The sequence below is a fragment of the Clinocottus analis genome, unplaced genomic scaffold, assembly GCF_023055335.1.
Source record: "Clinocottus analis isolate CAN_PGR_092001 unplaced genomic scaffold, fCliAna1.0.p SCAF_4, whole genome shotgun sequence".
Taxonomy (NCBI): domain Eukaryota; kingdom Metazoa; phylum Chordata; class Actinopteri; order Perciformes; family Cottidae; genus Clinocottus; species Clinocottus analis.
The window spans coordinates 18615728-18642592 of record NW_027176153.1 but is presented as its reverse complement, the minus strand read 5'-3'; the positions used below and the strand labels follow the sequence as shown (position 1 = coordinate 18642592).

At 47.0% G+C, this 26865-nt stretch overlaps 1 protein-coding gene across 4 annotated transcripts in view; it reads left to right on the top strand.

Moving 5' to 3' along the window:
- The window catches only part of LOC137801033 (cadherin-4-like), a 218264-nt gene that overhangs the window by 125319 nt on the left and 66080 nt on the right, over window positions 1–26865 (top strand). The window contains exon 1 of one of the 4 annotated variants that reach the window (XM_068598430.1): window positions 18075–18130. The exons of the other annotated variants lie outside the window; for them this stretch is intronic. The gene's annotated coding sequence lies outside the window, so the exon portion shown is untranslated. Of the gene's footprint in view, window positions 1–18074; window positions 18131–26865 lie in introns of those variants that run through there. 4 annotated transcript variants of the gene reach the window in all.

Genomic DNA, 26865 nt, shown 5'->3' with positions numbered 1-26865 from the left:
TCGGACCAAATGAAATGTCTCTTACATGTGTAGTCAAGTGTTTGCCACAAACACTTTATAAGATGATAACATGTCACCGCTGTGTTCTCAGCTCACTGCTCGCATCGAATGACAGCTACGAAAAAGAAAGTTAAAGCTTGTTTTGTTTTTGTTTTTTTAAACAACGCAGTTACAGTTGTGAAGATCTTCGAGTGGGTTGCTCATTCACAGAAGCGGCAGCGCTAATCAACATCTTGACGGCCGAGTTCGCAGCTGCAAAACACGCGTTTTCCCCGCATCCGGCGCCGCCGCTTGACGTGACAGTGACATGTACTCGGATGCAAGAGAGGACTGCAGGCTGCGGTTTTGAGCTTCGATTGCCGCTCAGTAACGGACTTCCTGGTTCTCTTGTTCCGCAAACTAGCTTCATTTCCTCCAGGGAGAAAACAAAAGTGAGATAGGACTCTGGAGGACTTATTTTTAAGCCAAACCGCGACTTCTTATCTCACCCGAGCGAAGTGGTTTTGTTGCCTTGAACCTGACCGCCATTGTTTCACAAGGTTAGGACGTTAACAGAGACCCATTTCACAGCGGTAAACGGGTCTTTTGTTTGTCACTCCCGGCCGACACATCATTTGCTCTAATCTCTCTGTAATTGCATTTTCTTACTGCGCACACAAACAGACCCACACACACACACACACACAAAGTATCTCACACACACAAATCATAGCACCTGCATCAGAGGAAATCCCACTGCCCCGAGAGCCGCGGGAACAGAGGTGTTATGTGGATTACGGCGTGCACGCCGTCTCCAGAAGTAACCTGAGCTCCAGTGAAGGCATGGAGCTGTGGAGGTGGTATATCCTGCATATCCGAGACGTGCAGCACCGACCGGACTTAACCGCTGCCACCGCACACTGAACACGAACACAGCGATCCCTCCATGGATCAGAGCAGCCCTGAAGATCCCTCTATCCCCTCCCACCCCCTCTCCCTCCACCACACCGTGCCCACTCACACAAACGCTTGTCCATCACAACAGTGTCATGTTTCTGGGAGTCAGCGGTTATCCGGCCGGGGGGATAGACCCGAGGGCCCACGCAGAAGCCTCAGTTAGCATTGATTTCAGCCGTAGACGTGAAGCAAACTGTGCGTCTGCTCCGATGTCTCCGAACGCCAGACGACACTTATAGACCTGATGCTTTCTGCATGAACTCTTTGTTGGTCTGTAAGCTGTTTTTTAAAAAGTTGCCGTCCAGACAGGCAATTACACTGAGAGCAGGCTTTCCATGAAAAAAAAAAGACAGCTTACTTGTTCTAGTGCTTGCACGTACATTTAGGCATCTGGAGTGCCTACCAACCTAAAACAAAAAAAAGGGAAATAAAACAACCAGTTGTTTTGCCCGGATCAGAGAACGTGTGTGTGTGTGTGTGTGTGTGTGTGTGTGTGTGTGTGTGTGTGTGTGTGTGTGTGTGTGTGTGTGTGTGTGTGTGTGTGTGTGTGTGTGTGTGTGTGTGTGTGTGTGTACACATACTGAACCCAGCTGAGGAGCTCCATCCAAGACTGGAGAACTACCTTTGCGAAGGTGCTTCATATTCATGTTCCAGTAGAAAGCCAAAATACAGATATGAAGCTAAAAATGAGCATAGGTGCACGCTACTCTGACAGTGATTGAATGTAATCACTTTTATTTAAACCACTATTCTTATTTTACGAGTGTGTCTATCATGATGTCCACATAAGGATACTTAAACGCTTATTGAATACAAATGTATGATTAGTCAAATAAATGCAATATTCCCTCTCAACTATAGAGCCTACAGCGAAAATCACTGATGTTTAACACAAAAATGTGAAAAACATTTGTAATGAAGCAAATTCAAAATGGTACCAATTGATTCTCAGAGTCATCACATCAGTCTCCTGCATAGACCAATAAGTCCATCAGATGATGAGTTGTTTCAGCGTTAACCAAAACATTTGGCGAGGAGAAAAACACAGAGCGCTGATGCGCTTGATTAAAAAAGAAATCATAAATCTGTCGGCGATCAAACAGTTACTGAAACAAACGTGGGAAAGTTTTAATGAGACGGAGAGAGAGAGAGATCCTGCTGAGGCTGCGTTCGTCAGGTAAATGGTGACGATGACAGCAATAAAATGGAGATACTAATGGTCATGAAGGCAATAAAAGGGTGTGTGAAGTAGCCCTCCCAGCAGACTTGGAGGTTGAGGTGGTACTAAGACTAACTGCTTCACAATGGTTATGGCTGTCATTACAACGCCTCTGCATCTCTAACAAGGATTATTGTACGGAAAAGGACGACCCAGGAGACTCTTAAATCAGCTCTTGTGTGTGTGTGTGTGTGTACACAGTATCTAACAGTATCTATGTGTGTTTTATGCTCCACAATCAAAGACCATGCGCTCCTGTGTGTTTTATGTGTGTCTGTAGTGCTCTCTGTTTGTCAGCGAGTGCTCCCTGTAGTGTGTTTAAAACTGACAGTGCGGCGGGTGGGGCGGGGTGGGGTGGGGAGACCTGGGAGCGATGTGTGCTAAAAGTACATGTCATTTTCAATAAAGGATGACAGGGTTCACAGGTCTACGGCTGCATCCCGTGCCACTGTGGGGCCGCGGCGCCGCGCAGAAGAGAGCCTCTTCACGCCGGCGATGAAACGTGACTCTATTCATGAAGCGGCGGGTTTGACTGCCGCTGATGTCAGGGATGAAATTATAATGTGGTGCAAACTGTGTTCACTTTGCCAGATGTCTGTGGGGGGAAATGTGAGCCGCTCTTTCAGACGCTTCGCCTTCATGCTCTCACATTTCAATTTTGGAACATTTGCATGTAAATCCGTGGTCTGAAAACATTATTTATTCATTTTTTTGTTTCCGGAACGGGGACTTCTGTGTGCTATTTGTCAGATATATTGTTTCCTGCGCTGGAGTCAGATGTAGCTATTCAAACACACACACACACACAGACACACATAGACACACTGACAGACTGTGTAAGGCATAAAGACAGAGAGGGAAGCTCAAACGGCCTCATGTTCCCATCATTACCTCATGCCGTTGTGCATGTTTTAGGGAGGAAGTTCAGTTATGTACTTTCAATCAAAGAGCAGGTTGGCAGGGTTTTGTTTTTTAGTTTCTTTTGCACACAAAAAACCTAGCATCAGTTGTGTATATACTGTATATGTGTGTATATATGTAATGTGCAGCTCCCATGTGGCTCGTGAGGCAGCAGATAGCCACCTGACAGCTGGACCTCTCGGCTCTGTCTGTCTGCCCACATGTCTTCATATCCTCCTTTGTGTACTGCGTCTAGCGCGTGTGTACACGGTGCATGCTCACACACACACACAAACACACACATACGCACACTTGCAAAAAAAAAAAAAAAAAAAATCACATTGATGGAAACAAATACTCAGGCACGCAATCTCAGTCTCCAAATATTTTTTTGCACATTGCAAACTCACACACCTGCTGACGCGGGCCGCACCTTAAACACACACGCAGGCTGCCAAGCTCATCAGAGCCGCTATCGTCTGGAGATCTTTCCATTTTAGAGAACATGTAGCCAACTGGAAATTGGCAGATTAAACTCTTTGGCTGAATGTTAGCATGAGGCAGTGGAGTTTTATTTTTTTTTTGGAGTTTATCGGTGTTGGGGAGAGAGATGGAGGGAGAGCGAGAGAGGAGCATCTGTATCAGACTCAGACTGTGATTCATTTCAGTTCCTGGGGCTCGGTCCTATCTGCTCCTGTTTACTGTGTGCAGCTCCGATAGCATCTGGACAGGAGGCAGACTTAATTGTTCTGCTGTAGCCTGTAATTCTTTTGGCTCCTGAGATCTGATGCAAAGACAATCCCAGTATAAACGAGCGCGTCAGCTCTTCAATTAATCTCTCTTCACATCACGGAGAGCAGACTGTTTCACTTACCGCCCGTCTGCTTACCTATCATGGAAGATGTAAAGCAGATACGCAGATATCTGTTTCACATCTTTCAATATATTTAGCAGAGTTGTGTTGAATACGTTTGAGTGTATATGGTGTGTGTGTATATAGGAATGTGCCGCATATGTCGAAATCAGATTTCCATACCGGCTAGGCTGATGTTTCATTAAATGAACAAGTACATTGTTAAGATACAATACAAAAGCTCTCTCTCTCTATATATATATATATATATTCTAACCTCTCAGTCGAAATGGAAATGGTAGCTCAGATTTGTGCATCGTTTTTGCTTAATCAGTCATTTTGAGGATGAATTCATCGCTTATTATGCAAAAAAGTTAAGGAAAAATCACTATATAGGTTTTATATAATTGGAAATGTAATTTTTCTGGGCTTGCTCAAAAATGTAACAAGCTCGTGGAAGACAGCTCCTTGGATAATCCAATTAGCACTTCTTCTTTTTGAAATGATCCATCAAGCAATTGTTAAAAGACTCAAAGGGAAAATCAAAGGGAATTCGTAGATAGGTAGTATTATATATATCCATTCATGCATGCACACTACACACACACACACACACACACACACACACACAATCCAATGAGCTCACTCAACCCCCCGCCATGTTCTGATTTAAGAGTAAATGCAGCATCGTGTTCCCCACGGCGATAGTGATGGGTAGCGCTGCTGCGCGCTCCTCGTCTCTCAGCTCCAGATTCGGGGGGTTTAACAGAGGTGGACTCGAAGGCGGCGACGGAGGAGAGCGGGGGGAATCATCGGCGCCGGCGTCATCTGGTTTACCTCTCAGTGCCTCTCGCCGCTGGCTTCACACTCTGAATAATGATGCGCCACCTCCCTCCCTCTGATTATACCACACAGTGACCCACTGACAGACCACACCCCCCCCCCCTCGCCTCCCGCCTGCATTTCCATCACTGCAGCGCTCCACTTATTTCATGTTTTCCCTCCCCCGCGTCCCGCTTTCTTTCTCTCCTTCTGGCTTGTCTTCGGCGTCCATTTCAGAGTTGACATTGGGCGCCGTTCGGCCCTGGCATCGCCACGCGTCTCCGTGGATTCGTTCACAAACGGGCGACCGCAGCACAGGTGTGAATGCACCCGAGTGTAATTAGGGACTCCATTGTGCTGGGGATGTGTCGTCTCTCTAATCAGGAAGCCGGTCCTCATTCACTTTGGCCACAACGGCTGAAAATGTCCAAAAAAAGCCCTCAGAGATTTATTGTGAATGCTTCAAATGTCTTGGCTCTAACTCTATATAGGTAGCTCTCTGTATTTTTGGCTGTTTTTCTGCTATTTTTTTTTCAAACATTAGTATTTTTGAAAGCACTTCTCATGTCACAGAATCCACCGAGAGTGAATCTGGTGCTTGGGATGTTATTATCATACTGTTGGTGATGTGTCGGTGTTTTTGTTCCGCTTTTCTGCACAGATCTGACACCCTGCCCGTCCGCTCTTCATCCCCGGGTCTCTGCAGCTCCGTGCCACCAGCCGCCACCGCCACAATATCAATTGTTATGTTCATGAAATGAAAAAATATTATTACTGGAAACAAGGCATTGTTGGTCGTTTGCTCACGGAAATGATTGAGTTGCACCAACCTTGTTAAACCATTGTCAAACCTCATTAAATCCTGGATCCAGCACTAAACTTTGAAACTATCTTCAGATTCAAACCTCTCTTCAAACATTAGCTAGATTAAATTGTAACCTGTTCATTCTATACCAAACGTTCAACTCCAATTTAAAATGGAAATCCAGTCCTAACTTGAAGCTGAGCATACAGGAGGTTTAACTTTTAAAACGTCTGCCATTTTGAGAAGGATTGAGCAATATAACACTTCCTGAAAGGAAGTTAAAGGGCGAACAATAAACTCAACCCAAGCTTTATGCTGCCACTGCTGAGTTTCTCTCAACGTACCGCTTCAGCAAGGAAACTGAACAGGAACATTGGACCAACAGGGAGTCTCTCTTTCTCTCTCCTTACTGTAGAAAAAGTTTTACTTCCTGCGCTGTTACTCTTTTATCCTTTTTATGATTGTGGCATTTTGCTCCATTCATTCCCTGACAAGTCCCTCCCAGATGGAATGAATCCTTGTTGGTGCGACCCGGCCGACGTGTTTAATTGCACACTAAGAGGTGAAGGGAGATTCGATCACAAGGGCTCAGTCGAGATGTGGCGACGCATTCTAATGCCGGCGGGAGCGAGGCATTGTTAATGATAATATAGATTGGCTTTAATAGATCCAGATTACGCAAAGCCGACTCGCCTTACCTTCCCTTTAACTGGCTCATCAGCGGGTCGACACAGGGATAAGAGCACGCGGAAGGGAAATCCCTGCGTTATTACCATGAAATTAAATGTGCACTCCCTTGACTCCCATAGTATTGGACTTTTGCACCTTGTGCCTCTTTTCCCCGGCGGTGTGAGCACACTCAACCCTCACACTCCCATTCCTTATGCCCTTTCCACCCCGCGGTCTGCAGTCCAGCTTTTACAAGAGCCTTCACCTGGTCTCATTCTTTATTTATCAGCCTCTATTTGTACCAGACAGCGAGAGCAGTTTGATTCTGTTCCCGATGTGCGGCGGCGTCCAGCAGGTTGTTGTCAGTGACGGCTCTATTCTGAGTCGCAGAGTGTTCCCGAGCAGCTCGGAGGGATCGTCTTCCTTCCCCCCTGCAGGCAACATCCCGTCGCTGCTCCATCAGGGGCAACGGCAGCTGACTAACAGGCAGATCCCTCCACAGCTACTTATTGTTGCCTCGCTCGCTGTGTGTTTGTGGGAACAGGTGAGTTCTCACTCCCAGAGAAGAGCTCCGCTGGGACCGTCGTCCAAATTTTTGTGGTAATTGGTACTTAAGATTGGATTGCTGCTAAGCAACGTGGTCTCCATGGTGCCGGCCATGGCATCACATTCGATGTGGATGAGAGCGCTGGGCTCAGGATTGCGCGTGGTTTCACTCTTCGTTCTTTGTTCTTGCTTATTGAAGACTTTTTAATTAACGTGCGATCCGTGTTAAAGGGCCAGTGTCAAATAATCCTCCATCTCAAGCCAGTCGATCTTTCTTTTCTCCCCCTAAAACATGAACATTATCTTTAAGAATTGACGCCTACACTTGACAATAGGCTGGTCATGTGTCACTGTAATACACTTTTCTTTATTGTGTGTTAAGTGAACATTGCCTGACTTTGCATGAAAGATAACTCTCGTGAGATGGTGACGGATTCTATTTTCTACCCCCAGTTCTCACTTAATATGTAACTCTTTCATCCATTAATTGTCCACCACCCACATTTCTGTACATACGTAAGTGATATTTTAACACATTTCAACCTGATTCCAACAGTGTATTCTCTCCATTCCTCCCTCCAGCCTTCGCTGTGAGCGGATCATTTGAACCCTGCGTGCAGAAGCATCTTTCTTCCTTCAACTGGCGAACACAGAGTGAATGAAGGCTTTTTTTTTTTCTTCGAGAGGTGACTGCACTGTTTACTAAATATAGTATGCCCACGGGGCAAAAAATAAAACAGCATCAGCCAAATAGAAGCACAGCTTACCTTTTTCTCCTACAACAGATCGCTAGATCTTCATTTGGTAATTGAGCCGCATTCGCTAATCCTGTTTTGAGCCGTATCAATTAGATTTTGCTACTCACCTCATTTTCCCTCCAGCACTTCCATTGAGTAGTCGAGGCCTATTGTCTGCTGTCTCTCAAACACACACACACACACACACACACACACACACCCTGGACTATAACAAGACATAGCCATTTGGCTGATATCGACGTGGCCTTCTGTCCTCCCGTTTTCTGGCCACACAAGCTCAACATTTACGGCGGCATAAACAAAAGTGCTGTTTTCACCTTCTGTCCGGCTGCGAAGCAGCTGAGTGGACAGATCGATGATCGCATGAAAGACGATTTTACTCACCGCTCCCAGTGTGTGTGTGTGCTGGTCTCTTAAGTGTGTGTGTTTCTGTACTGGTCTTTTTTGCGTGGAATCTCATCCTTCACATGGAATCTCATCTTCCGCTGTGTCAACGGGTTGTTGTTCCTTTTGCACCCAGTAATTATGGCACAAAGATGCACTCATTATGTCTCTAAGTGTGCACCACCGCTCAAACCCACTGTGAAGGGAAATAACAGATTAAGCGAGCAGAATACACAAAAACAAACGAGCACACAAATTAGGCTTCTGCAGCTCTTTATTTCGTTATTTAATAATACCATTTAAGTGTGAAAACCCAATTCAATGTGACTGGGGACTTGGTTTGGTAATGTAATTTGATTTATAATGGACTGCAGTGGCAAAGGGCTTTTCATCTTATATGGAGTGCAGTAACCTCCCAGAGCAGTTTGAAGCCACAAGCGAAAATGGTGCCCACAATTAAAAACGTATATATTTAAAGAATGGGTCATTCTTCATATTTTCTGCTTAAAAGGGCATGGATTGGCTCTCTAGAGGTGAGGAAGTATGAGGTATCTATAGTCAGTTTTTCACCTACAGACACTGCTGTGGACGGGGGACGTCAGCAACACATTTCAGTTTCACTATTTCTAGAATATTTTTGCTGGTTTTTGACAAGGAACTGAAGCCATTGTATCCACTGTAATACATACGATATACTTTGTCGAACCATATCGCTTCACCTCACAAAACGCAGTGGGGTTGCCGGTCTACCGCTGCCTCCATTATTTAGTTTGCGACATCAGTACTTTCCTCTGCTGCTGTGCTGCGACTCATGTGTCTGCTTCTCTAAAATTAGATGCATGTCAACCGCCGTTCACTTAAGGTAATACACCAACTATGTATAAATACCTCATACAACGCTATACTTCAAAAGAATCAAACTTTCCAGTGAATGCAAAGCCTCACGTTTTAGTTCAATGCACTGCAAGAAAAGAACTTTCAAATACAACAGCGGGCAGAAAAGAAAAACCTAGGAAACGGTAAATGTCTGCAACTCGGGGCATGAAACACACACAATCCTTCCTCACCTGCGGCCCTTTTAATTCCATCCACACCTCCTGTTGCACTGCTGCCTCCTGCTGGTGTCCCTCACTTTGCAACTGGTTTCCGCTAAATAGTCAACGCACCAATAGGAGATGATATGGGCCGAGTTGATGCTTCTTGAGATTTATTTGTCCTGCAAACAACGTCACTGTTCATCTTCCTCCCAATTTGAACCTGCCTCCCATGTTCTGGCAGGGAAATGAAGGGAACCAAACTAACATATCTCTTTGATTACTATTTATTAAACTTGTTGTCAGGCACTTTTTCCATTTCCAATGTCCAATCAATACGGATTTGCAAAGAATTAGTTTCAGTGTTTGTTATCTTTCCTTCTCTGTAAACAGATAGGGAACAAATTGAAGGAAAACCCAAACAAATTGAGTGGAGAACTAAGCATTACAAATGCAGATGTTTCCATAGAGGGCAGCAGGGGTAAATGAATGTTGAGATGTATTGGATGCTAGATCAACATGAAGTACTCCCTGGGGTGGCCTGCCAGTGGAGAAAACATTATGTGCTTTTCCAATGTAGAAAACTCTACAAAGAGCCCATTGGGGTGCCCTTCCAGTAGAGAAAACTCTATGAAGAGCTCATATGGGTGCCCTTCTAGTAGAGAAAACTGGGGGGCTTTTACAATGTAGAAAACTCTACGAAGAGCCCATTGGGGTGCCCTTCCAGTAGAGAAAACTATAAAATAAAAAAAAAGCCCATTGGGGTGCCCTTCCAGTAGAGAAAACTCTATGAAGAGCCCATTGGGGTGCCCTTCCAGTAGAGAAAACTATAAAAAGCCCATTGGGGTGCTCTTCCAGTAGTCCACTGCTGACACCAGCCACCACCATCATGTGCTTAATGAGGTGTTGATTTTTCGGGAAGAATGGTGCGCATCCCTCCAGTAGTGTTCACAGACTTGCAGAATCGATGCCAAGGCCCACTGAAGCTGATCATATGCATTGATTTGGCTCAACCAAAACAGATGCACACACAAAGACACAAATGTTGTGTTTTAAGGCAACAAACATCTGCCAGGGCGAGTGAAGAAATCATGGTGGCAGTAAGATGCAATATGTCTACTGTTTAGAGTGAACGTGATGTGTCCAAAATTGTTTTTTTTGGAGAGAGATATGTGGAGGGGAGTTTATATGCTGACTCACGTGGCTGCCAGGCAGGTGGCTGCCAAACGGAGGAGAGAGAACTTGTTCTGGCAGAAGCAGACGTCCTCCCTCGACCGCAGCCAATACTGGAGCACTCGAGATCTGGGACCCGACCCACCAGACATAAACACTGTCGGACCAGATGCGCCTGTGATTGACAGTTGTCAATATGTCTTTGAAGTGGTGTAAAGTATGCAGTATTGATGTGCGATTCATTTCATTTCAAACAGCCACACAAATGCTCCAACTGGCTCTACTGTAGTTCAAAACATCCCTCAGTGACTCATTGCACTGTTCCATGAATCCATGAAAAGCAAAAAAAAAACAAGTGCTGGCAGTTGAATGATGGAACTGCGTGGTTCAGTCTCAATTATACTGGCAGGACCCTGCAGGCGGGGGGCATGTGACCTAATGAATGGGACGGATTCACAGCATCAAGACGAAGCAGAGTCAGATGTCAGAAGAGGGGAGATTAGACGGCCAGACGGGGCCCGAGGCTGTCCGACCCCGGGGGTCGGGTCGCCGGGTCCGAACCAGTCAGAGAAAATGTAACGGAACTAATAATGACGCATCCCACTGACCTCGAGGCCTCAGCGAGCGAGAGAGAGAGAGAGAGAGATGACTTCGCCTTGACTCGAATGGTCAGGCTTGGAGAATGTTTGAATATACAGCCGGCTTCCTAATGAGCAGCCTAATGAGGCACTGACGAGACTTTTGTCTCTCACTGTGCTGTTGTTCAGCCGGTGATCGGCTGTGACAGAGCCAGCGCAGCCGAGTGACTCGGGGAGAGATTTGCCACGAGAAGGAAAAAAAACAACAACCTGATTTATCGAACGATAAAAACCTTTCTCCATCTCTGCATCGTCACTCGTATTAGCGGCTTCACGTTATGCGAAATATGACTCAGTCGTGGAAATGGGATGTATATTAGAGCCGTTCAGACGGGCGCATTGTGCCGTTGTCTCATGCAACGCGGGCTTTTCCATCCCCGCTGACACTGTTATTGTGCTCTGTTGTCACAGATCTAATTATCTGCTTTCAAAGCTTTGCACTTTATGATTTTTCCTCCCAGCCCATCGGTTCTTCTGGTACCCCGCTCCTCCCGGTTTGCGTGACTGTACCACTAAGTGTTGTCTTTACTGGTTTAGTCGTAAATAAGCATCTGCCGTGTATCTGATGCACAGCGCGGGCGTTCGCAGCCACAAATCAAGTTCCAGCAGGACTTAAAATAAATGAGGCTCGGTCTAACCCGTGGAGAGCACATTTAGTGCTTGCAGTGTGTGTGTTTGTTTGTTCTTCTGATGTTAAACAGCACTGATAATTAGTACCAGTCCTTGCTTTGATGGTTTCATTTGGTTAACTTTGCACAGTTTGAATCGCAGCGTCATAAACCAAATGCAGGTCTCTTCCTCATTTCTCCACCCCCACGCCGGTCAAGGCCAGTTCACTGGAGTTCACACCCTAGAACAGAAATCCCTCGTACCTCTCACACTTCTCAGATAATGCTCTCAGAAGGGGAAACTTTTCCCTTCGCCATAATTGCTCGCAGCTCCGCCGAGCCGCGGTGTGGATGGAGAGAGGCGGATGAGGTTTCTGACCGCTGACACTCTCGACACAGTGTGAAAGCTCTCTTAGCCTGTTAGCTGTGTTTGCAGTAATCAAACGCCCGCATCAAATGCTCTTCTGTCCTGTCCGCGGCAGACGTCTGGAGACTTGAGAAACGCTCGCTCGGCACTGTGAGCTCACATCCACGGAAGCCTCTCTTCCATCATGCTGTCCTGGCGTCTCCCTCCTCTTCCGTGTGCCAAGAGATGGAGCTTCAGGCCAGGGCTGACAAAACGCCGTCATTATCTTAGCGTTAACGTCTGCCCACGCTCTGCCTCTCATTCATTTCCCAGCTAGCCTTGCAGCCCCGGAGGGAGAGATGGATCATGTGGGCGAGGGAAGAGAGTCCACTCCAAAGACAGGTTCCCCCGTCCGTGATTCTATACCCCTGTTCGTCTCCTCCTCCTCCTCTCTCCCCACTAGTCACCCGTCTACTGCTCCCTTGTGGTTTATCAAAAAGTGCACGGTGCCATTATTTGGACTCCCGCTCGCCCTGAAAGAAGCACAGAGAGAAAATGAATTGGGATGTTTCAAGGAGAAAGGCCGCTGCGCCTCACCTAAGTGGGAAAAGAAAGACTGATGAGCTCTGCGAGAAGGCGCCAGTCTTTCAAACTAATGTGGTGTGTTTGTGTTTCTCACACAGTCAATGCAATCATGCACTTCACTGCTCAAGGTTCCCACCATTCAGAGTGACGCCAAAAGGTGCACGAGCAGAGAGACATCAAAAAAGGAAGCGCACTCTACTCGATGTGCGCTCACAAAAGCGCGAAAAAACAGCGCACAGGCGAGGTGAGGCGATTCCCGCCGAGTGATTGTCGCCGGAGTGTCATTGGAGTAAGCGTGGGCAGGAAGGAGAAAGGACAGGGCACAGCAGGCGCAGCCCTTTAAATCTAGCGGTGAAGTCTGAATCATTTGCTATTTAATGGCAATCATAACTCATTGTGCCATTGTAATGTGTTCCGCATTAACAGTGTGGGAGCTGGCTGGGGCTCATCTGTGCCTAATGCGCTGTAGCTACAGGCTAAGAGCGCTCATCAAACACTGTTCAACTATCACTTCCTCCTCTTAAAGTCTTTTGTTTACTTTGTGCACTCCTCACGCCCACGCCGCGGCGGAAACTTCTGGAGGCCCGAGACACCTCTCTCGCAGTGTTCGGTTTCCGCCGCGCGTCTCTCGAGGCCACGGTTACCTATATTTAGCCATTAGAGGTTATATTTGCTCATTATTTCGTGTGAGCAGTGCAGTGAAGTCTCACTTGTCAGGGAGCAGAGCACCCTCTGATGCTAATGAGGTGATCCTGTGGCCATGTCTATAGGCCATATCCCAGGAAAGTGTCAGTCTGGGTGTGAGGCTTTGTGCTTTCGCTCTACTGGAGGCATCCGACGTCTAGGAATAGAAGCAGCACAGGTGAGGCTTTGCAACCACGCAGAGCTGAGAATGAGAGGCAGCCCGCGTGTCAAAAGAAGTGATGGATAATGACGAATGTGTCTGGAAACAGACGCTAGCGTGCACGGATCCAGCCAGAGCAATGAAGCTATGCAAACAGATTCAATATGTGTGTTTGTCACTCCTGCTTTACAAGTATAGGGCCGTGGGAAACGCTTTTTATGGGAGGCTCCATCCATAAAAGCAAAAAAAACACACACAGTGGGTGCTGAATATAATGCATATGTACAGCAGGTATGCGTTTTGGCCGCACACAATTGATTCTGTCCAAGAAACGCTGAACCCCAAAGCGCCTCGTGGCAACGTGTCCTTTGATTTCTTCCACTTCACATCCCGAATGCACGATTCAATCCAAATGGCCAGTTGCCACGCTTGTGATTTAACATCCTGCCGATTGGATGCACTTGTGAGAGGACTGTAGGTGACATGTAGCGCAGTACAAACGCGGTACTCCCACCCTGACCCTTCAGTTTTCCCCCCTCATCACCCGGGTTCACCCCCCTCGGGGGGTTAAAGAACCACCCCTTCACTCTCTCCACGCTTGTTTGCCTGAAGCGTGCGAGGATTAGCTAAAGCGATTATCACAAGCTTTCGCAGTTTTGTGAAGATGAATCATGGTAATGCTCCACGGCGGAGCGCCTCATGCATTTCTAAACCCCTCGACTTGGTTTGTGATTTTTACCAACTCACGAGGAGCCAGTTGGCGTCGTCTCGACTAAGCCAGGTGCAGATGAGTCAACTCTGGCCAAATTGGCAACTTATCACCAGTGCGTATGTGTGTGTGTGTGTGTGTCTAACTCCAGATGATGTGCAGCACACACAGATATGCATAGACACTGAGCAGCATGTGCACTCACACACAGTATGTAAATCACCGGACACTGAGTAATGTATTCTTTGGCGTTCCAGACTTTCAATGCGACATTATGGCTTTGTCATCCAATGTTTTGCCTCCGCTTCACTCAAATGGAGCTGTCACACATCCTACGGGGACAACACACGCCTTTGGCAATGTTTGACATTGCTACAATGCCGTACATCACTAAAGCATGTTCGCCTCGGGGCGTTCTGACTTCCAAGTGCCATAAGAAATTTTAATATCATGAGCGCACTGTGCGCAGATGTCCCAGCGAAAAAAATACGTCGACGTCAAAACTTTACTCCGTTTTCCTCTGGGTCGTCTTTTTCTGCGGCGAAAAAAACCCCAGTAATTTCTCCTCTTCCCTTTTCCACCTCTCACGGTTCCAACTAGACATAAGCACCTCTCCTGCAGATGGCATGGTCTAATTGTGCAGCGCTTTTTTTCGCCGTTCTGCAGCCTCCCTCCCTCCACGCCGTCTTCCAGGCTGAACAGATGATCACGGCCTCTGGTTTCTCTCGCCGGCCCAAAAGGCTCTGGAGGATGTTCTCATTAACGGGACTTGTCAGAGCAACCTGCTAGCGCCGCTAATTTATTTCGCCCCGTACACACAAACCCATACCATGAGCCTCTCACACACACGCTAAACTCACACTGATACCCATGTGCTTATTTATGCGCGTATCCCCTCGCACCAACACACACACACACTCGCCGCTCCTCTCGTGGAAGCCCTCACGTCCACACACTCGGCATGGCCCCTCCGATTAGCGCTGCAGGGCCTTCTCCCGCTAGATTGCACAACAATTAGCTGCAGTGGAAGTTACCGCCGCATCTGACAGTCTGACAAATACAGTTTTTTTCCGATTGCTAAACGGCAGCGGGCACAACTGGAGTCACACGTGCAAAACTCTCACTACAGTCTGCACAGCAGCAGTTCATGTGGACCAAACTCTAGTTCGTTTCTCATTGCTTGAACACAGTTTTCAAAACTCTACACACTTATCCCATGACGTTAACCACAACCTGCACAACACTGTGGATTTACAGCACTTTGTTCAAACGCTAACACACTGCTGTCAAAACTGTGAACCACACATTCAAAACGGAAGAGATTTCAGTCGTGTGCCTTTCAAACACTGCTGATTGCAATTTCAGCTGGAAGGCTAAGCAGGTGTCTTGTTTTAGACTTGTTAGTGAACACACACACACACACACACACACACACACACACACACACACACACACACACACACACATATATATATATATATATTACAGTATAAATAGGTAGAGTTCAGAAAGACTCATTTTGGAAAGAATGTTACTCTTTTCTTTGAAGGAAATATGACTTTGCATGAAGTCACTGAAATAGTTCAAACTGTAAGATGAACAGTTTGTATTTTCTGTATTGGTGTTTGATGCTCGTGTTTGTCCTCTCAGTGTGTTCTGAGTGACAGTGTGTGTCATCTCAGTGAGGGTTGTGCACAGTGTTTGGCTGCACTGAGCGTGTTTTGAGCCATGTGTTAAGAGTTGTGTTGCTTGGAATGAGTTTTGCAGGTGACGTGAACTGTTCAGCTCAGGTGACTGTTGGTAGTGCAGACTGTTGGTCGAGTTTTGCACATGTGACTCCAGTTGTGCCCACTGTCGTTTAGCAATCGGAAAAAAACTGTAATACATGTGCATTCGTTTGCCAAGCATATGTGTTTTTTTTGTGTGTACTGGAATTTTTCTGTTTTTCTTATGAGGTGGTAGGGGGACGGGGGGAGACGGGGGAGGGAGGAAAGTGTGGGGGGGGGTGTAGTGAAGAGGGTGAGCTGTTAGGCTGCTGTCTTTGTTTGTACCTCTGGGAGACCTTCTCTGCCAGCCTCCTTCAGCCGCCGGCTCCTGTGATTCTGTGTGCGTGTGCGTGTGTGCGTGTGTGTGTGTGTGTGTGTGTGTGTGTGTGTTTATGAGGGTGTTTGCGAGTGTTTAGGTGTTACCTGACATGCCCGTCATATCGGTGTGCACCTTATCAACAGTTGCAGCAAAGCGTTCCCGTATTTCACACTTTAACCCACAGGAGACATATTTGGACCGTTCAACCCGTGTGTGAGTGTGTTTGTGTGCGCACACACAAATGCATTCATGTGCACACGTAAACATACTAAAACTGCTCAGCTCTGCCGTCCTTTGGGCCGTGCCCTGTTATTGCCTGTGAGCCCTCAGAAACATTTAGCTGACAGTTTTAACACCCATCTGTCACGGCTCTGTAAAGGCCGCTCATTCAGCCCACGAGAAGGTTCAGGGCTGCTACATAATAGGAAAACATCATGTTCTCACACTCATAATGACACAGATGCCCTCAGGAAGATGTTGTTAGTAATCATCAGTGACTAACGTTTCTCCTTTAGCTTGCTCAATGACACTATGTTCCAGCTCGGAGGTTCATAACACGCATTGCTGTATATACTGCCGGATGATCGCCCCTACACACACACACACACACACACTGTACATGTTGAGTACCGTACTGCATTAAGAGGTATGAATTCAAGTGGGTTTACAGGTCTTGAGGAGTATAACTGCTTTTGTGAAGAAAGGTTGTGGATAAAGCCTATTGTGGCCTTGGAGAAGAGCCTGAAATCTGATGAACAGCTTCAAGTGATGTGAGTCAGCTTTGATCAGGACTGAAGAGCTAAAGTGCGTAAAAGAAAACAAGATATACAGATATACTGTATATTTAGGTATTTATCTATACACATATATGCAAGTATGAATGTACAGTATGTATATTTACATGTATGTGTATATCGAAATGTATATATGTCTGTATTTATGTGCATATGTATGTGTTATTTATTATTAAAATAATACATTTTCCATTAGCAACTTGATAAAAAAATTGCAATTTGAGTGTAAACCTTTATTAACATAGAATTGAGTTGAAATGACGGTCACCGGTTCCCATCCAGCTATGATGAGTCCGTGTTGGTACAACCCACCGAAGTCAAGAGGCATCATGGGTAATGTGATCTCCATGTTACGGCGAGGAAGAAGAGCAGCCGACTGCATCTCCGGTCATTAACAGTGACGGAAAACAACTGACGTTTCAGGAGTTTACGAGCCTTATGAAGTGTTATTTATCACAGGGGCGGTCATCTTTTTCATCCAGATCTAACTGCAAGGCGTAAAAAATCAATACGAAGGGTAATGTGTTAAAAAACAGAAGTCTATGGATCATTCACTTGGTGGTGTTGGAGTTCGACGGTCACCGTTGATAATTACCGCTCCGTTGTGTTTCCAGTGTTCCTCCTCGTGTCATCGATTCGGCCCTTTGCTGAACTTTCCGCTCAGCTCCTATCTCACTGAAACTTCAGACCCGCTAATTGCACGGTTCAGCCTCTCGTAGTCCACCATCAGCTCCGAGATTTCAGGGATCACAGCCTGATGGCTATCTTTCGGGGGCGGGGGGAAGAAGCGATATAACCTCTTACGACTGAAAAAACAACAACACATTCCTTGTCCTCCATCCAGATTGTGTAATTGCATGTATGTTTTTCCGCGGTTTAAAGGCTAGAGGGAATTCTCTGCTTCGTGCTCTGACCCCTGCAATTGGAAAAACAGAACCTTTTCTTCAAGTTTTGATGGAGAGATGTTGATTAGATTTGAGAAATACCGCCTGTATTTCCTCCAGCATGATGGGGAAAGCAATTTTGTGCTGTTTGCTTCCTAGGGGAAGCAAGAGAAAACAATATGAAAATCATTTATTTTTCTTTACAACACGCATACTTGATGCTTGCAGGCAAACAGTGAAATAAAGGCAAAGTTGAAGCCTTTGTTTGTGATGACCTGTACTAAGCTGCCTTTTTATATACACTGCTGTATCTTCATTCATCCTTCTGGTTTCCAGTGTGACTATAAAGCCATGCAGTGGTTGGTGTAGCGGATGGGGACGGGGGGAGGACTCCCCCGGAGAGATTAATGGACATAACCGCCGCCGAGGAAAAGCACGGACACACACGTCGATGCGCTGACCTTGAGATTGCTGTCTGAAAACAAGTTGCTGGTGGCCCTCAGCGGGTGGACCGGACCGACAAAAGGGGTGGAATAAGGTTAGCGCAATTAGAATGCACGAAAGCAAACCCAGATCCTGCAGAGCCCGGCGTGATGCAAATTGCTGACGGCAGCGATCCCTCTCAGAGTAAACTGTGCACCGTCAGAGACCAGACCCCCTTCCTCAGTCTTTCTCCAGCCTCCATCAACACCACCTCCAGCGTATTCTCTCATGCCCCAAGAACTACAAGCAGTCCTGCAGACGCCAGAACGCAAACACACCCCACACACACACACACACACACACACACACACACACGCTGACCTCGTCCTGGTCGGGCTGCATCAGATCTCTGGTTGCAGTGTTTTCGGCGTTACAGCTGGAGTAGTGATTCAAAGTCCGGGGTCCAGGTTTGAGGTGTACTGTACGTTTGAAATCTGCCATTGGATTTGTATCGATCCAGAAAACTCTTTGAACCGCAACCACCAGAACGCTTTGGAGTTGTTGTGTTTTCCTCCTTATAGCCACAGGGAGAGGGAGGCAGGGTAAAAGGCCAAATGGCTGCTGAGAGGGAACGCGAGGAGCGTAGGGATACGAGCTGTGGTTTGCCGGGTAAATACCTTTTGACTGTGTTAACCGTGTGTGTGTGAGTGTGTGTGTGTGTGATTGTTCCAGAGCAACTAAACTTGCTGCACAGACCGCTGCTGTACAGAAAGTTGGGGAAGTTTGTGCTTACTTTCATACTGCTTTTATTTCCTCCTCTTCTTCTTCTACAAAGGGGCTTTTCTCATCCTGGGAGAGGCTTCATTCTGCCTGATCTCTCTCTCTCTCTCTCTCTCTCTCTCTCTCTCTCTCTCTCTCTCTCTCTCTCTCTCTCTCTCTCTGCTTTCTCTCCTAATCACCACTAAAGCCAGCCCTAATTGCCAAAAGACATGATTTTCTCTCCCCCTCTCTTTCGCTCTCTTTCTGTCTCTCCTCCTTTCTTTCATGTCTCACCACAAACACACAATGCTGCAGAAGAAGAATACGGGTAGGGGGTTTAAATTCATATAAAATACAACGCCAAATGAAGCGAACAAGAGTGGATTTGGTTTTTAAATAAGCTGAACATGGAGCCACATCCTGATATGTGGAATAGTTAGTCTGATGAGTCACTTTTCATGGAAGCATCATGTTAGTCATGGTCACAGGCGTTTGGAGTCATGCAGGAAGTAACACACTGTGATTGTTTTGGAGGCCTGAAACCAGCTCAGGCAACACTCTCGCCTCGCTGGGAGAGATGGCTGAGAATTGATGAATGCCAATCAAGCACCTCTGTGCTTGTTTAGAGGAATACTAATCAGTCATTAGAGAGATGCTGATCACTCAAAAACAATGCTATTGTGTTGTCTGCAAACATGTGTATGAATGTGCACGTGTCCTCGTGCATTGCTGATTTTCGAGCGAAATAATTTGCAACATATGAGATCGGGAGCATTGTCAACTGCCTCTCCATGGCTCTCAACATGGCTGCACTTGAACAGCGCTAACAGTCCAAACTACGGCTAACGCATTGGAAGAGCTAACGATGTTTAAATGAATATATTACTGAGATATTTCCCGGCTTTGCTCAATTATTGACTGTCTGTTTTTTTCCTTCTATCCTGTCGACTACACAGTTTCGTTCAAGTTCTTTGCTTTGTGTGCACATTAATTAGTTGCATTAGTTGGCAGTGAAAGTCTGAGTTGGTGGTGCAGGACCGGATGGATCAGTTTGTGTTTCATTTAGGTTCCTGATCGTCCTGTTTGGCCTTCTTCCTGCCCTGTTGAGAGCAGAAGTCCACGGATGGCAGCACTATCCTGGTAATGAGCCGCTTTTAACTTCCCTTCATAGAGCCGTATGGCGGAGGGCGGTGCAGCTGCCACGCAGGCGGCGATGCAGCCGGTCAGAGGCCTGGAGTCCATGTTGAAGTACATTTACTACATTTCAAAAGAGAGCTCTATACTATACTGTAGGGAAGAGTTGGAGAAAGAAAACACTCATTTTGACGCCTTTCAGCCGCCAAGGAAATGTCGAAAAACCAGATGAAAAACGAATGAAAAACATCCTTTACCGCCTCACTTGCTCCTCTAAACTGAGTACTGGTGTTGCTTTCTCAGCTTCACGGAGCAGAACGTTTGGACAACTGACACACACACACACACACACACATCTGAAAGCTGCAGCTCAAAGTAGGTGTACAGACAAAAAATAATTAAGTCTGTTAACCGCCAACTGTGTGCTGGCCAAGTCTCCAGCAGCTCTGAGATCAGCCAGCCTGTTAGCTCCAGCCGACCCCCGTCCAAGACCGCTCAGCCAGAGCTGCGGCAGCAGCCCCTTGATTAGCCATCCAACAGAGCACGGCCAAGCTAAATGCTCAGGTAGGCACATTAATTTGTTTTTACGTAAGTTGTGTAGTGTGAACATTTTCATAGGAATAAAGTTTTTCCTGTAAAGTGCCAAACACCATTTTCAGTGCTTTTTAAATGAGAGAAATTTGACTTTATATTGCAATTTATAAGTTACTTCACTTGGAGTCAGTCTGAATATATATATATATATATAAAGATGTCAAATGAAAGCAACATGCTGCTATAAGTAGTTTTTAGCCTCAAGCCCTTCTCTTTCTCTCATTCATTCGGTTCAAATTTACAAGTATCGTATGTAGTAATAACCCGTAAGATATTCCATAAAAACCAGGAGAGGTGTTTTGGAGTCATAAGTTCTCTCTCTCTGTATGTGCAGCCTCATGTCGAATGCTTCACAGGGTAAAGCTGCTTAATTTATCGTGCGTCCACACGCAGGACGCTCTTCTAATGCACGGCGTGCTGCGCTGTCCTCTGCAGCAGAGCAGCAGTGTTGCTGGATAAGCAAGACCGGGCACATTTTTTTTTTTAGAGGAAATGAATCCAGGAAACAACAAAGTTGTTACGTAATCGAAATTCAAAACAACAACCTACTCGTGCCCAGAATGAAAACATTATTTTAAAAAGTTAATGAGATAGCACTTTTTTTTCACCTCATTCCCATTCACAGCCAACATTCAGCGTATGCCACGAACAACCTTCTTCCTTTGCCGCGCTCTCTCGCTCGCTCTCTTTCTTTCTTTCCCACTCTCTCCATCTCTCTCTCTATCTCCCTTTCTCTATCTCTCTCTATCTCCCTTGCTCTCTCTCTTTATCCCCCTCTCTCTCCCTCGCTTTCTCTCTCTCCCCATTAATCTCTCCCTTTCTATCACTCCCTTTCTCTCTCTCTCCTCCATATTCTGCATCCTCCATCTCTTCCTCACTCTTTCTCTCTCGCTCCCTCTCGCTCTCTCCCTCGCTCCCTCTCTTTCTCCCCCCCTCTCTCTCTCTTCATTACTCTCTCTCTCTTTACCATTCCTATTCTCTATCTCTCTTCCTCTCCATCTTCTGCTCTTTCCCTCTCTTCCTCTTCCTCTCTTTCTTCCTTCCTCTCTCTCTCTCTTTCTCTCTCTCTCTCTCTCTCTCTCTCTCTCTCTCTCTCTCTCCATCAGTCCCTCTCTCTCTCAATCTCTCTCCCCCTCTCCCTCTCTCTGTCGCTCTTTCTCTCCTTGGGTCCCCTCTCTCTCTCTCTCTCGCTCCTTCTCTCTATCTCCCTCTCTCTCTCCCTCTCTCTCTCACCATCTCTCTCTCTCTCTCCCTCTCTCTCCCTCTCTCTCTCTCCTCCCTCTCTCTCTCTCCGTCCCTCTCTCTCTCCCTCCTCCCCTCCAAACAACGCCTCTCTCTGTCTCTCACGATGTGAGGCTGTGATCAGCGTCAGCCATCCCATAATTCTCCGTGGGAACCAGTCAAAGTAAACCCATCAGCTCGTCGTCCTCCTCTTAAGTTGTGGTGACTGAGTTGTTGTCGGCTCACAGCGGTTCTCTCATTTCCTCTCGTGCACATGGACAGAAAAAAAAGAACTCAAATCACAAAACGGTCTGATAATTGACTCGCTGTGCTCTGGATTGAAAAGTTGAACTGTTGCAGCAGCTTTCCTTTGACGCGCATTTGACTAACGAGGACCTTTTTAGTTTTGTGTCATACATAATACATTCGTACTCCGTGCAACCTCTGCTCCCTTTGAACGAAAAGGATTTCAGAACACACATTTGGTTTGATGTGCCGGCTCCACGCTCTCTATTTCTGGGCGGTCGCGCCGAGTTTGAAGCGGCTCTTTGTCCACTGCGTGTTCCCTTCTCACTATGTGTGTAATGTGTGTGTAACGTGTGTAATGTGTGTGTAATATGAGCTGGTCACTGCCATCGAGCGTTTGAACAGAAAGCTTTGGAGGGACCAGCGCTTTTTTCCCCGTGACTGGCTTCAATGAAGCAGCTCCCTGATGGGACTTTAACGTGGCTTTAAACGCCCCTTCCCTCACTAGTTTGCCCGCCTTCATAGTCCATCAGTGGCGAGCCGTGGACCTGGCTCTGTTCGGCGCCGGCATCGAGGCCCCGGCCCACCGCGGAGCTCCGCTCTGATTAGACCGCTTGCTCCCCCGCGTTGCTTCTGATCCGCGGCCATGCTCGTCTCTCGCCGTCCGCCCGCTTCATCCCGCCCCGTTCTCCCATCTCTCTCTGGGCTCCATCGCTCTCCCTTTGTCGCTCTATCCTGCCGTCTCTTCCTCTCCTCCACCCGTTCTATCCATCTATCCATCTGTCGCCATCTCTCGGGAGGCCGGCCCAATTAACCTGTTTAAACAGGCATCTGAGCATCCCGTCCACTGCAATGTGGCCGAGTGAGAGAGAGCCAGTTCACTCAGCCAGGATCCCATTGCCAGCCTTCCTCCCCCCCTCCTCCATCCATCCCTCCATCCGCTGCCCTCCCCAGCCTCCACCTCAACATCTCCCCCGTCCCCTCTCTGCTCCTCCTCATCTTCATCCTCCTCTTTCTACTTCCTGCTCCCTTGTCCTCAATGGGCCTGATTGTAGCAGACGCCGGGACGGGCGAGAGTGGTTTCTTCACCTCTTTGTAGGGCGGGGTGACATCTGATGCATGCACTGCACCATACTGTGAGCGATCCAAACGGCTACAGCTATAAACCGCGCCGCCTCTGGAGATCTCCGCTTTCGCAACCGCAATCTGCCTATGAGCGTCTTTCACCTCATCCCTTTCTCTCCTCCTTTAATGGCCTTTCATTCATTTCGCTGTCTCTCTGATTGCCCAACTCCACACATTCGCCATCTTTAATCAATCTCTCTCTCTCTGCTCGTCCTTTCTCCCCCCCTCTTCTCTCACCTTCTCCCCATCACTCCTCAGCTTTCTCTCTCTCTCTCTCTCTCTCTCTTTCTCACTCTGTCCATTGTATGCATCCCCTTCTCCCTTCCCTTTCAACACTTGTCACCTACTTCCTGTCAGGTTGTCCAGTGAACACGGCAGCAAGGTCACAGCTCTTTTCAGCGTCGCTCTCCTCCTTGTCCTTGTCTCGTTTTGGAGGGGAGAAGGAGAACTTTAATTGGAAAAGCCAGGGTGACGGGAAGACGGGAAAAATGCCTTTTCAGGGGGTGTGATATTATCCAAGCAACACTTGAAACCCCCATTTCACCACCTTCCAAGCAAATGGTGATTAAGAAATCACTGAATATGAATGTCCTCCTCGTGTGGGAGCGCACATCGCCCGGTGGCATTTCTTCCATTTCTGGGTGTGTGTGATCGCTCACATTGACTAGACAGTGGCGAAGTGCCGGCTACTTGGCACGCCGCGGCGTCTGTGTTATTTGCCAGATCAATGTTCAACCTGGGCCCCACCGCTTTAGACGACTTGTTAATGTGCAGCACTGTGCCGTTGGGCCTCGCCGCTCTGTTGTCGGCCGGTTTTATAATCTCTCTTATAGCGCTATCGACCCAACTGAGTGAAACAGGAGCTATCGGAGGTTTGTGTCTGTGTCTGTGTGTGTCTGTGTGTGTTGATTGAGGGGTAAAATTGGCACTGTCTTTTTCTTTTTCTTTAATTGGTGCAAGAACAAGACCCTCTGGGTACTCTTTGCGCAGCCTGTCACTCCATTTGTGTGTGGGTATTGGTGCAGTTAGTTCAGCCTGTCGCTGTCGAGACATGCAGGCAATCATAGAGAATAAATGCCTACATCAACACACGCGGGAGCCGATTACACCCCTATAGTGCACGCTGCTACTTACCTCGTTTATTGGCTCAATCAATTTGGGCTTTTGCCGATTTTCTGGTTGTTTTTTTTTGGGGCATACTAAATCAGCAAAACAGAGATTCTGGCTTAAGGGGCCGCTCGCACGTTGTATCTAAAAACCGCCAGCTGTGCCGCTTCATCCTTTCATCCAAGGTGCTTGGGAGGTCATTACTGAGCAACCACCACCTGTGCACTGCAATGGCGAGGATGACGACGAGGATGACGGCGCGGCGATTTAGCAGTAAGCCTCACTGAGTAAGCTAAACAAAGTCAAATCAAAGTGGATCTCCAGAGCAGTAAATCCCTCTCAGTATAGCGTCGCTGCTCCGTCCCTCTGTTGTCGGTCCGTCTGACCTTTTGTTGTTGTGGCGTCCTCGGACCGTAAGGAAGGGTGAAGCTAGCAAAATGGTCCCTGGGACAGATTGTGATGCTAAAATACTAAAATGATGAACTTCTCCTGAAGTGCTTACCGCAGACCGATACCTCTGGAAGAAGGAGAAGACATCTTCCACAAACAACTTGGGATTGAAATCGGCAGTTCGTCGTTGATAAACACACAACATATAGATAGACAGACACACAACATATAGTAGAGAGACACGAGACAACATACCAGCCGACGAGAGGAGAGACAACCAACCACCTGCTGCGCGCTGCTTCTTCTCCCCACTGGTTCACTGTTTGCAGATATGAAGACTTGGAAACACAATAAAGCATGCTTTGAGTTAGATTTCTGATTTTTCTTTTTGTCATTATAATCAGGCAGCCTTCCAAAACTCTGTTTGTACACAGACACGTTTGCCAACTGCCGTCTTTGTTATTGCCCCCCCCCCTCCTCCCACACACACACACACACACACACACACACACACACACACACACACACAAGCTTCCAAATCTAATCAGAATCTGCAAAAAAAAATAACAATGAAAGAAATGAGATGGGATTAGACAAAAACAAAAAGGAAAGAGGAGACAAATAGCAAGCAGACTTTTTAGTGGTTTGTTTGTGGTGGAGATGTTCAGCGACACAAAGAGAGAAACTATTTGATGAAGAGCAGACGCTCTTCCTCTGTCTTCTGGATTGATGCGATCCATCTCGCCCGTCCCGTCTCCCCACTCGGGCAGCACTTCCTCCGCTGAAGAGCCGTCCCCTCTGACTGGCCTCTGAGTGGCTGTCTGGACATCTCGCTTCTTTTTTTGGGCCCTGACTCGATCGCGAGACAGATGTAGGGGCCAGACGGGAACCCAAAAAAAAAAGAGAGCCGGATTTCCTTGGCGGTTTAGTCTCTGTAATGGAAGCCTCGTCCCAGCTGTCGCGGGCGGAGAGAAGATACGGCGGGTGAGTTACGGCCTTCAGCTTCAGGGTCTGCCACGACGTGCCGTCTAGACATCGTAATCCCCGAGAGGAAAGGAGGAAGGAGATGAGGGACGGGATGCCAATACGGGTTCCTCTGGTCTGCGACTCGTCTTCTCGTGAACTCTTGAGTCCCACAAGAGATCAGACACGAGAGGACCGAACGCTGCACGCCAAGCTGATACCATACGGCGCCGTCTTCCTGCGAAGGGGAAAAGTACTTCAGGTCCACCAGGAGAACCGAAACTCTCTCCTGCCCTCTGATTACTTCTGTCTGTGTTCTTGTTAGAAATATTTCTTTGTGGTACCAAATGTTCCGCTATGAAGGAAGTGGATAAGGACCGATCAACGTTTTAAGCTCATTTGCTGCGTATTAACCAGCGTTTCCGATAGTTTGTGCCCAGCGTTCAGACGCTTTGATGGTTTCATTCAGTGCCGTTCCTCACAAATTGCTATTTTGGTTCATTTAATTTTCAGTTTGAAAGTATTTCTCTCTCTCTCTCTCTCTCTCTCTCTCTCTCTCTCTCTCTCTCTCTCTCTCTCTCTCTCTCTCTCTCTCTCCCATTGCAGCCCTGGTTTAAATATTTCTGTATATGGTTCGTCTTTGTTGGATATTAATTAAAACAACCTTTGTTGTTCACACAATAAGGCTTCGCATGAAGTCTATCTTGTGTATGCGCATAATATTGTGAAACATTCATTCAACACCTTTTGGTGTGGGAGTTAGAGACATATGTTGTGTAAATCCAAATAAAATTGATCTGACTTGTCAATATATACTGTGTGATATTACACATACGCCTTCCCTTCTGGGTGCAGCAAGACAATCCCCTGCAGACTTGTTATGAGCGCTGACTTGTTTAGCGTGACTGCATAAATGGTTTTAAGTTTCCTCAGGCACATTGACGAGCCCCTTTTTTTTTTTTAGAAGATCCCCCTCCGGCCTAAATATATATATTTCACGGCAAAATAGCGATGTGACACGTCGAGGGCTGCGCAGAGTGTTTGAGGTTCTCGTGCGTCTCCAGTTTATCTCATCTCAGTGTAAACACAAAGTTTAGCAAAGAGGAGGACGGGACCGCAATCGTGGTGACCTCATGGCTGAGAGCTGAGTTTGGCTGCCAGAGATAACCGGAGGAAGACGAGAAATACAGCAATTTGGCCTTCAGATTAAAAGCTAAAAGCATAGCGTTGTGTCAGTCAAGGAGGAGAAGCACAGTGCAGTTAAAATGCCACAACACTCGTGGAATCAATAGTTCTTGACAGGAGAGTAGC